Source organism: Tupaia chinensis, unplaced genomic scaffold (genome assembly GCF_000334495.1).
Source record: "Tupaia chinensis unplaced genomic scaffold, TupChi_1.0 Scaffold141824_1, whole genome shotgun sequence".
NCBI classification, from domain to species: domain Eukaryota; kingdom Metazoa; phylum Chordata; class Mammalia; order Scandentia; family Tupaiidae; genus Tupaia; species Tupaia belangeri.
The window spans coordinates 228,640-239,365 of record NW_006201681.1 but is presented as its reverse complement, the minus strand read 5'-3'; the positions used below and the strand labels follow the sequence as shown (position 1 = coordinate 239,365).

Here is a 10,726-nt window from a genome sequence, read left to right as displayed (position 1 = left end):
GTTTTTTTGTTTGTTTTTTTTTTTTTTGCTATATAGGGCACATGTGCTGGCTCATTCTCCTCTCGGGATCTTGGTCAGGCACGTACACGCGTCCAGCGTGAGTTTTAAGCCACCAGGTCCGGGACTCCAACTGCGATCCATTACATGGGGGTCCAGCGACATGACATTACACTAATTGCTGGTTCCTGGAATTCTTGATATGTATCCCCTATGCAGAAGGCAGGGAATTACTGTACAGGAAAAAGATGACGAGGTTATATATATTAACCAAAGCTCTAAACTTTCAAGGGTCATTACTTTTACATTTTAAGTAGATTTTTAAAATGCTACTTGGATAAAGGGTTGTTCCTAATTCAAGGACTTTTTGTCCTCAATTCAAAATGCTAAACTATGACTTTAAAAAAACTGTAATTCAAATATATACTATCTATAGACATTTACTCTAAATCCAAGGACACAACAGATTTCAAGTGAAAAAAATGCAAAATTATATCCCATAAAAACAGTAAACTATAGGACTAGGGTGACTATTTCATTATACACAAAATAAAAATTAAGACAAAAATTGACAATAAAGGGGACAAGAGGAATTACATACTGGTAAAAAGGTCAGTTCATCAAGAAGATATAACAACTATAAATTTGCATGCACCTAAATTTACACACAACTTTATTATAAAAAAATAATACGCCCTTCTTATATTAATCTTCATTTTAAGTCCTATACTTGGCCAAAAAATAACAGAAGAGGGAACCAGCAGTTAGCGTAATGGCTATGTCGCTGGACTCCCACGTAGTCGACCGTGGTTCGCGTCTCGGACCCGGTGGCTTAAATCTCACGCCGGTCGCGTGTGAATGCGTGCCCAAGATCCCGAGAGGAGAATGGAGGAGAAGGGATTGCGGCATGACCATCCCCCTGGGGGGTGATTTCTCACTTTCTGTCTCTATGTCTCTGTCTGTCTGGCGAGCGCACACACCCTATAGCGAAAACCTCTCCAAAAAAAATAATAAAAATAACAGAAGAGTCACTTTTCTTTTAATTTTCCCACATCTTAAAATTAAAAACACAAATATTATATATGCTTCTTGAAAAAGAGGACCGGAGGTTAAATTGAACTAACTGACTCTCCAAATCAGTAACCCAAAACAGGTAAAAAATTTAGAAACATGGGGCCACAGATGACATAGGAAGTACATCACTGGACTCCCACATGGTGGAGGCAGGCAGAGGACAGATCAAGTCCTGAACCCAGTGGCCTCAAACTCAGCCTAGGCCCTTTCTGTGCCTGCCCAGGACTCCAGGAGAAGAATGGAGGAGTAGGGACAGCAGCATAGTTACCTCCTGGGGAATGACATCTCACTTTCCCTCTCAATGTCACTGTTTTTCTCTCTATCCCCAATGATCACACATGCCCTAAGGCAAAAACCTCTTAAAAACCAAAAAATATCTTAAGTAACCTAAAAGTTAATTCACAGCTACAAATCATTCACTAAATTTTTCTAAATAAAACCCAAAAACTAATAGAAAATTATAAGAAAGAAAGCACAAGGTAGGTACAAAAGAAATGAGACAGTTAAGACAAAAAGACTATGAAAATTAACATTCAGCTACTCATATGCTACACTGTGAATGTGAATTAGTTAAGCTGATTATGCACCATGTTTTTGGATAATTTCTTTTTAATAATTCAAGAACTTTGTATCTTCATCCCAAACATAAAGGAATTTAAGGCCTAACCTGATGTAGTTTATTAAATGGAGTACTGGGGAGGGGCAAGAGAGGACACTAACAAAACAATGAGAATGGCTCCCATCCCCTTATATTAAGTATCCAAAGTAGCAAAATTTAATTTGGACACGCAGCTTCTAGTCAAATCCTGAAAATACTGGATCTCTCTTTATAAAAATAAGAAAGAAAAATATAATTTTGCTAGCTGTAACACCCTTATGCAAAAACACACAAAAATAAATAACTATGACTCAAAAACAGCTAAACTAACTGCTCAAAAAGTTGGATCTCCATCCTCTATTTTTAAGTTCCTAAAAATATTAGAAAAACATTTCATAATTTCATATAAGAATCTTTTAAGAATATTGAATTCCAAAATTAAGTAATACAAACAGCTGTAACTGCACAATTAAGAGCCCAACATTTCAATGTCTTCAAGTGCAAGGAAAAAGAAACTGAGTTAGCACTTTTTAAAATACTTTTCTTTTAATTCTCCAACTACAGGTCCCTGAAAATCCTACACAATCTTTTAGTTGTTAGTAGCCCATTCATTCTACATACTTTTCCAACTCAAGCAATGAATCTCTGAAGAAATAGTTCTCCCTTTGAGGATGGTCTCAATTTTCTTTTATTCTAAGAGAAACCCTAAGAAGAAAACATTCCAGCATGGATTTTAAATTTAAAAAAAAAAAAAAGAAAGGCGAAGGGGTAGAAAGCATTTAAATTTCAGTTCCCAATTACACATGAAATGAGATTAAGAGGAAAAGGAAGAGAGGAGGATAGACCAGGTTCCTCACAGAATGTTCCTGTACTGTTCAAAAAAAGAGGGATTCTCCTAGGTAATCCAGACATAGGTTCTAACGCCAGCATCGTTGGCCTGAAAAACTCCCCTGAACATGTTAGGTAGACCGACATCCTACAGACTGAGGAAAGGAGAAAAGAGATAGTTGCAACGACCAAATCCTCCGGCGCTCGTGCGTGCATTAGTTCTATTAGGAATAAAGGGCTGTTTTTTTTGTTTGTTTGTTTTTGTTTTTTCCCCTCTAGAACAAGTGTGTCCTTTGGAGAAAGAGAAAAGTGAGCAATCACCCAGTGAGTAATGGCCATGCAATCATCCCTTCTCCATTCTCTTTTCAGAATTTTGAGCACAAATACGCCCAGGACTTGATTTTCAAGAGGAAAATATTCAGTTCAAAAGTCGCCCATGCAGGTTACTACTGCATTGTGGGATACAGCAGCCTTAACCTCCAAGCCACCTGCTGGCCCCTTAATGTACTCTTTTAAGAAAAAAATCAATTAAAAAAAGGTATAAAACGATGATGCATCACAATTATTTTGGTCTGATGTCTTCCTATATCACCTGCCATCCTTGGCCAAAGTGTATGCATGTACGTGACGCCAAGAGCTGAGATCCTGGGAGCCGCTGCCCTGTACATCTGCCCCACGCAGTAGGCCCGCTAACCAATAAATCGGCTGAGAAGGAAGGGAGACCACAACCGTGGTTGCAAACTTCAGACCCGGTTAAATACAGTAGCTTCGCTACGCAACACCCTCACTTAGACAATCAGTGGCGCACCACACAAAGCGCTCTGCGCATTAGCTACAAGCGGAAGGATGGCATGGACCCTGTAAAAACTACGGATTGCAATACCCAAGACACAAAAACACACAAAAATAAATAACTATGACTCAAAAACAGCTAAACTAACTGCTCAAAAAGTTGGATCTCCATCCTCTATTTTTAAGTTCCTAAAAATATTAGAAAAACATTTCATAATTTCATATAAGAATCTTTTAAGAATATTGAATTCCAAAATTAAGTAATACAAACAGCTGTAACTGCACAATTAAGAGCCCAACATTTCAATGTCTTCAAGTGCAAGGAAAAAGAAACTGAGTTAGCACTTTTTAAAATACTTTTCTTTTAATTCTCCAACTACAGGTCCCTGAAAATCCTACACAATCTTTTAGTTGTTAGTAGCCCATTCATTCTACATACTTTTCCAACTCAAGCAATGAATCTCTGAAGAAATAGTTCTCCCTTTGAGGATGGTCTCAATTTTCTTTTATTCTAAGAGAAACCCTAAGAAGAAAACATTCCAGCATGGATTTTAAATTTAAAAAAAAAAAAAAGAAAGGCGAAGGGGTAGAAAGCATTTAAATTTCAGTTCCCAATTACACATGAAATGAGATTAAGAGGAAAAGGAAGAGAGGAGGATAGACCAGGTTCCTCACAGAATGTTCCTGTACTGTTCAAAAAAAGAGGGATTCTCCTAGGTAATCCAGACATAGGTTCTAACGCCAGCATCGTTGGCCTGAAAAACTCCCCTGAACATGTTAGGTAGACCGACATCCTACAGACTGAGGAAAGGAGAAAAGAGATAGTTGCAACGACCAAATCCTCCGGCGCTCGTGCGTGCATTAGTTCTATTAGGAATAAAGGGCTGTTTTTTTTGTTTGTTTGTTTTTGTTTTTTCCCCTCTAGAACAAGTGTGTCCTTTGGAGAAAGAGAAAAGTGAGCAATCACCCAGTGAGTAATGGCCATGCAATCATCCCTTCTCCATTCTCTTTTCAGAATTTTGAGCACAAATACGCCCAGGACTTGATTTTCAAGAGGAAAATATTCAGTTCAAAAGTCGCCCATGCAGGTTACTACTGCATTGTGGGATACAGCAGCCTTAACCTCCAAGCCACCTGCTGGCCCCTTAATGTACTCTTTTAAGAAAAAAATCAATTAAAAAAAGGTATAAAACGATGATGCATCACAATTATTTTGGTCTGATGTCTTCCTATATCACCTGCCATCCTTGGCCAAAGTGTATGCATGTACGTGACGCCAAGAGCTGAGATCCTGGGAGCCGCTGCCCTGTACATCTGCCCCACGCAGTAGGCCCGCTAACCAATAAATCGGCTGAGAAGGAAGGGAGACCACAACCGTGGTTGCAAACTTCAGACCCGGTTAAATACAGTAGCTTCGCTACGCAACACCCTCACTTAGACAATCAGTGGCGCACCACACAAAGCGCTCTGCGCATTAGCTACAAGCGGAAGGATGGCATGGACCCTGTAAAAACTACGGATTGCAATACCCAAGACAGCCATAGATCATAATATCCAAGACGGAACGTGGTGGCGGTGTGGTCTAATAGAGAATACATGGAGCTCAGAACCCGTACGCCGGTCACCCGGGACAGACACACCTGGCGAGGCCGCTCTTTCAGTAGAACTACTGTGCCCCCCAATTCAGTCCTGGTCCCTGACCTCAGTCAGCCTCCAAGCTTTAGACACCCTCCACATCTATCAATTCCACCGTAATCCATCCACCTGTTCCACTGTCTGAAGCTGTGTGAAACAACAAAATGTTCATCCAGGTAAAAAGCAACCCGCGAGAATACGTAAACACACATATGCACAAGGCCATGGGCTACTACCGAAGCATCTCTCGGACTGACCTTCTGCCGCAGCTGCTCGTCAGTTTAACCCTATGGCCTTAACTGATTCCGAGCCACTTCCTCTTCAAGTAGCCAGCTTTACCAGCGTCGCCACGAGGTCATAAGGAGAACCCGGACCAGCAGAAGAGAAGCTTCACGGAAGTTCTAGTGTCTTGCGTCTAGGTTCGATACCGGTTAACCAATCCCCTCAGGCGAGGATTCCCACGTGACCGGAGGAGGTTGACTCTCTTCTCAAGGAGGAGGGAGCAGTTGAAAGTGATAGCTCCAATCCGAGACTCTAAAAGAAATTCTGGAGCTGACTACAAGTCCCAGAAGGCAATGCAGCCACAGTTCTCAATGTGACTGCTAACAGTATTGGAGCATAAAGCGGAGTTCTGAGAAGGGAGGGGTAATCCTTGTTGCTGAGTATTACTTCCAGGGGCGGTGCTCCAGGGAACTGAAGGTACTCTGTTTTTCTGGGAAGTTTTTATGAGTATTCTTGTGCTTCATAGGACCCGAGTATGTGTACAGGCATGAAGTTCTGTTTTCGTTCTTGTTACGTCTTTCTAAGGAGTGATAGTGCTGTTAGTAGCTAGAAATATTTGGAGATAGCAGAAAGTACTTAATGGTTTTAAAGGGACCTCTTACGGGTTTTCAGAATTTCAGTTTTCAGGCTCCAGAGCTAACCCAGAATTTTGTTTTTCCGCCAGAGTGGTGACCACCGTTTACCTCACTTATCTTTGTGAGGGTTGCGCACCATGTCTCGTTTGTCTCCATGGCTTTGATCTCAATGTTCTGCCATAAGTCTTTGCTTAGTACATATTGAATGGATTCTGTTTTCTTCGCCATCACTTGTATTAACTTTAAAACAATTACTTGAATCATTTTTTTTTCCCTCCTTGTACGAAAGGTGGAAACGGGAGGCTCACCGAATAATGTTACTTATTTTCATCTGATGGAATCAGTGTGCCAAGATCCAAGATTTAGGGAAAACAGAGTTGTCTTTCGATTTTTGTAAAAAATCTTTATTTTAAAGTTATGTAGTACTTTCATGCTGTTGGTGAAATTTATTCCTGTCTTTTGTTTTTATAGTTGTCAGAGAGTGCATATTTTAAGGGAAGAGGAAGAAATTACCCCATACTTGGACAATCTTTCCACTATCTCAGTTTCTTCATCCTACAGGGATGTGAGGCACACACTCATTTGCCTGGCATATTTTCTGAGTCCTTATATCCGTTCTTGAACTATTGAGTGGCAGTGTGAGATTCTCAACCAACAAGCCACAGTTAGCATTGGAGCTTATTGCAATTAAAGAATCATAAGTGAGTTTTTGGATTAGTCATTACTATACATAGAAAGGGAACTGATTTTTCTTTTCTTTGACATGACTGTTTATGTAAAGAGAACTGATCTTTTCTTTGACGGATTTTTTTAAAAATTTAATTTATGTATTTAATCACTCTACCTAGCTATAGCTTGTAAAGAGTAATGTTACCCAACATACATACCCTTCACATCAGCCCAGCTGAATACACTGTATATTTTATCAACAGATGATTGTACTTTTCTGTGTCCCATAAATGTCTTGCCTCTTCTATGTTACAATCTGATACCTTTCTCTACCGTCCCTTCCTTCTCTCACCCTGTTCCCACACTATCTCCAGTATCCCTAATCTTTTGTTTTTAACAGAGTGCAGACAGACTGTATATCTTAAGCAGACACAAACAATGGCTTCTTTTATAGCCTGGCTTGGATCACTCAGCAGTAAATCTTCTATATTCAACCACTTTCTATCAAATGTCAGGGTCTTATGTTTTATGGCTGAGTAGTATTTCTTAGAGTATATGTGCCACACTTTTTCAGTCTGTTTGTTCATAGATACTTGGGTTCGTGTCATGTCATAGCAATTGAGAAAAATGCCACAAAAAAACATAGATGTGAAAGTACTCTTTCTGACTGAGCATTCTATTTTGGGTAGATATCCAGGATTAGAATTCCCACAACATATGGGAGTTTCATTTGTAGATCTTTGAGGAACTTTCATATTTTTCTCCATAGTGGTTGGACTAATTTACATCCGTAACAACAGTGTAGAAGAATTTCCTTTTCACTACAGCCCCATCATCACTTTGTTTTTTTGTTTTGTTTTGTTTTTAGTCTTAGCCATTCTAACTTAAGTTACATGGAATCCCATTATGGTTTTGGATGGGATTTCCTTTATGATGAGTAGTGGTTAGCATTTTTTTTTCATTTGCTTTTTGGCTATTCATATATCTCCATTAGAGAGTTCTTTGTTTAGCTCATTTTCCCATATTTTAATTGTTTTTTTTTTTTTTTTTTTTTTTAATAAACTGCTTAAGGTCCCTGTGGAGTCTGATTTTTCAGTCCTTTTCCCAAGACATAGTTTACAAAATTGTCTCCCATTCCCAGGGTAGTCAGTTCCCACTAATTATGTGTCATTTGTTTGGAGAAACTTCTTGATCTCATGACATTCCTCTTTTCTATTTTTGGGATTATTTTCTGTGGTTTGGGGGTCTTAAGAAATGTTTTCCTACTGCAATAACTCCCAAGTTCCACCAATATTTCCTATAAGTAGTCTTATAGAATGAGGTCAAAATTTTAGATCATTGATCCACTTTGAGTTGATTTTTGTTAATGGTGAGAGATAAAGGTCTAAGATTCATCATTCAGCAGGTGGATAGTCAGTTTTTCCAGCATTATTTCCTGAAGAGGTTTTCTTTTTCCCACTTGATTGGTTGGTGTCCTTTTTAAAAAATCAGTTAGCTGTGTCTTTGGGGGTTTGTTTCAGGGGTCTCTATTCTGTTTCATTGGTCCACATGTCTGTATTTATGCCAATTCCATGCTATTTTGATTACCACAGCTTCGTAATAAATTTTGGAGTCAGGGAGTGAGATACCTCCTACTCCATCCTTCTTGTTCAGGATTGCTTTGGCAATATGGGGTCCAGACAAATTCTATGATTGTTTTCTCTAAATCTATGAAGAATGTGTCAGGTTATTTTATTCAGATAGTGTTAAATATGTGGACTAATTTTGGTGGAATTGGCATTTTGATTATTTTAATAATTCTGGTCCAAGATCATGAGATATCCTTTCACATTTTTGTATCCTTTTTATTTATTCCTTTAGGTTTTCATAGTTTCTGGCAGAGGCCTTTGACTTCTCTGGTTAGATTTATTCCTAGGTATTTCATGCTTTTTGTGGCTATGGTAAATGGGATTATGTTCTTCAGTTCTCTCTGTGTCTGTTTGTTATTTGTATATAGAAATACTGTAGATTTTTGTAAGTTGATTATTTTAATCTTGCCACTTTACTGTATTCATTTTTAACTTGAGGAAGATTTTGGTGATATCTTTGGGTCTTCTATGTATACAATCATATCATCTGCAAATAGAATTTCACTTCTTTTTTTCCTATTTGAATGCCTTTTATTTTATTCTCCTTTCTGATATATATAAATCCAGCACTATATTGAAAAGGAGTGTAGAAAGTGGGCAGATTTGTCTTGTACCAGTTCTTCGTGGAAAGGCATTAAACTTTTCCCATTCAGTACAATGTTAACTATAGACTTATTTATTTATTTTTTTTGGAGAAGTTTTCGCTATAGGGCGCGTGCGCTTGCAAGACAGAGAGCTAGAAAGCGAGAAATCACCCCCCCAGAGGGGATGGTCACGCCGCAATCCCTTCTCCATTCTCTTCTCGGGATCTTGGGCACGCACACACACAAGCCCGGCGTGAGTTTTAAGCTACCAGGTCCGGGACGTGAACCGCGGTCGACTACGTGGGAGTCCAGCGACTGCTGGTTCCCAACTATAGACTTTTCATAGAAGGCTTTTATTGTGTTGAGAAATGACCTCTCTATTTGATTTTGCTGAGAATCTTAATCATGAACAGATGTTGAATTTTGTTGAATGCTTTTTCTGTATCAATTGAAATGATCATATAGTGTTTTCTTTTTTTCTGTTAATATAGTGTATAGCATTTATGATTTTGCATATGTTGAACCTTAATATGCCTGGAATAAGACTTGCCTAGTCATGATGAATAATGTTTTCTGTGTGTTGTTGGGTACATTTTGCTAGTTTCTTGTAGAGAATTTTTCATATGCATTCACAGAGATATTGGTCTGTAGTTTTAGTTTTTGATCATGCCCTTATGTGTTTTGGGGATGATGTGATGAAGGTTTCATAAAATGATTTTGGGAGTGTTCTTGCCTTTTGGATCTCTGAAATAGTTGGAGTAAAATGGGGTTACCTGTTTTTAAAAGTTTGTGGAATTTAGAAGTGAAGCCATCAGGACCTGGACTTTTCTTTATTGGAAGTTTATTTATTATTGATTAAATCTCCTTGTTTGTTATGGATCTAAACAAGCTTTATATAACCTCCTGGTTCAATCTTGGTAGATTAAATATGTCCAGGAATTTGTGCATCTCATTCAGGTTTTTTCATTTGTTAGCATATAATCACTCACAGTATCTTCTAATAATGTTTGTATTTCTATTGTGTCTGTTGTCTGTTGTAATATTGCCTGCTTCTTTGGGAATTTGACTTACCTTGTTTCTTTCTCTCTTCTAATTGATACAGTTAACGGTGTGTCAGTCTTCATATTTTCTAAGAACCACGTGAGCTCGCAAGACAGAGAGAGAGAGACAGAGAGAGAGACAGAGACATAGAAAGCAAGAAATCACCCTCCAGAGGAGATGGCCAGACCACAATCCCTTCTCCTTCATTCTCCTCTTGGGATCCTGGGCACGCACGCACACTCGCCCAGCGTGAGTCTCAAGCCACCGGATCCAGGAAGCGAACCGCGGTCAACTACATGGGAGTCCAGCGACGTAGCCATTATGCTAACTGCTGGTCCCAAAGAACCAGCTCTTTTTAAAATTTTATTTCAGTATCTTTTCTACATTTAGTCACATGTCACAACTTCCAAAGTGAATATTCCAACAGCTTTTGCTTTCATTATTTTCTGTGTAGCTTATTTATCTTCTATTTTATTTTTTACTGTTGTAATCTTTATCACTTATTTTCTCCTGGCTTTTTTTTTTTTTAAATCTTATTGGGGCATGATATTGTCTATTTGCCTTCTCTCCTTTTTTTGTTATGTATATTTATTGCTTTGACCCTCCCTCTTAGTGGCTGTTTTTGCTGTGCTGTAGATTATGGAAACTTGTGCACTGATAATGATTGGTTTCAATTATGATTTGTTTTTATAAATCTTTTCATTTCTGTAGTTCTGAAGTCATTCAGGAGTAGGTTGCTCAGTTTCCAGGTGTTTGTGTATTTTCAGGTTTTTTTTCTGAACTTGATAACAAATTTAATTATGTCATGGTCAGAGTTAATGCTGGACATAGCATCTGTGCCTTTGCATTTGTAAAGTCTTATTTGTGCCTCCTCATGTGGTCAGTTTTCAAAAAGAGTCTAAATGAAGTGAGAAAAATATTTTTTTGTAGGTGGTAGGTTCTATAGATGTCTACCAAGTGCATTTGATTTATGATATTTAGATCCTGTATCTCTTTGCTCATTTTGGAAATAGAGTCTACTTA

At 38.4% G+C, this 10,726-nt stretch overlaps 1 protein-coding gene across 1 annotated transcript in view; it reads right to left on the bottom strand.

The window, feature by feature from the left end:
* Window positions 1-5,338, bottom strand: part of LOC102468573 (gamma-taxilin-like) — an 86,327-nt gene extending 80,989 nt beyond the window's left edge. The window contains 1 exon segment of the mRNA XM_027766249.1: window positions 5,182-5,338. The gene's annotated coding sequence lies outside the window, so the exon portion shown is untranslated.
* Window positions 5,339-10,726: the final 5,388 nt, after the last annotated feature.